Here is a 976-nt window from a genome sequence, read left to right on the forward strand (position 1 = left end):
TGGATACTGAATAATTCATAGGAGGTACTGCATCATTCATACAAGATAGTAAATTCATACTAGATATTGAATTATTCGTAGTAGATACTGAATAATTGAAACTTGATATACATAGTCGTTTCTGAATACTTCATAGTAGATACTAAATCATTCACAGTATATATTGAATCATTCATAGTAGATACTGAATCATTCATTGTAGATACTGAATAATTCATAGTAGATACTGAATCAATCATAGTAGATACTGAATCATTCCTAGCAGTTTCTGAACAAATCATAGTTGATTCTCAATCATTTACAGTATATACTGAATCATTCGTAGTAGATATGATGTACACATTTGAATCACGTACATTTAAATGAATCAATTTTAACCTCTTAAACTCTGAGGGTCCGTATTCCACAAGTCAGTTACACTACATATTTCATAGTAAGTCGCACTAGATATCAATTACTTTATAATAGTTTCTGAATAATAAGCCTTTAAGGAGAATTCCACTAATTTTTAAAATTTTCTACATAATTTTGTGTTTGAGATGTAAACAGAGTGACTGTAGAGATTCAGATTTCTTTAGTTGTGGAAAATCTAAATACTAAGTTTTCTTTGGGGACTATTTTGCCTCATAACACCCTGCATGTATCCCTCCACCATAAATTTAAGCCCAAAATCTTATCAAAAGTATTGTAAAACAGTGTCTCAGCCATCAGGCAGTGAATTCATGATCATTTCATGTAGTAACTTTCTGTGTGGGAGCTTTTAGAGGTGGATGTCTGGTTCCTATCACCACCACTGTGGACAATTCTGACTCTGTAAGCTTCTTTAGAGCAGAGCATTTCACACTAAACCACTCTGAATGACTCTTCATCGCTTAACCCTTGTGTGTTGTTGATGTGTTTGTCATTCAGTGGTCTGGTGGACCCACCGTATTATTGTTTATTTAAATCAATACAGCCTTAACAATTTATATAAAAA

The sequence above is a fragment of the Colossoma macropomum genome, unplaced genomic scaffold (genome assembly GCF_904425465.1).
Source record: "Colossoma macropomum unplaced genomic scaffold, Colossoma_macropomum, whole genome shotgun sequence".
NCBI classification, from domain to species: Eukaryota; Metazoa; Chordata; class Actinopteri; order Characiformes; family Serrasalmidae; genus Colossoma; species Colossoma macropomum.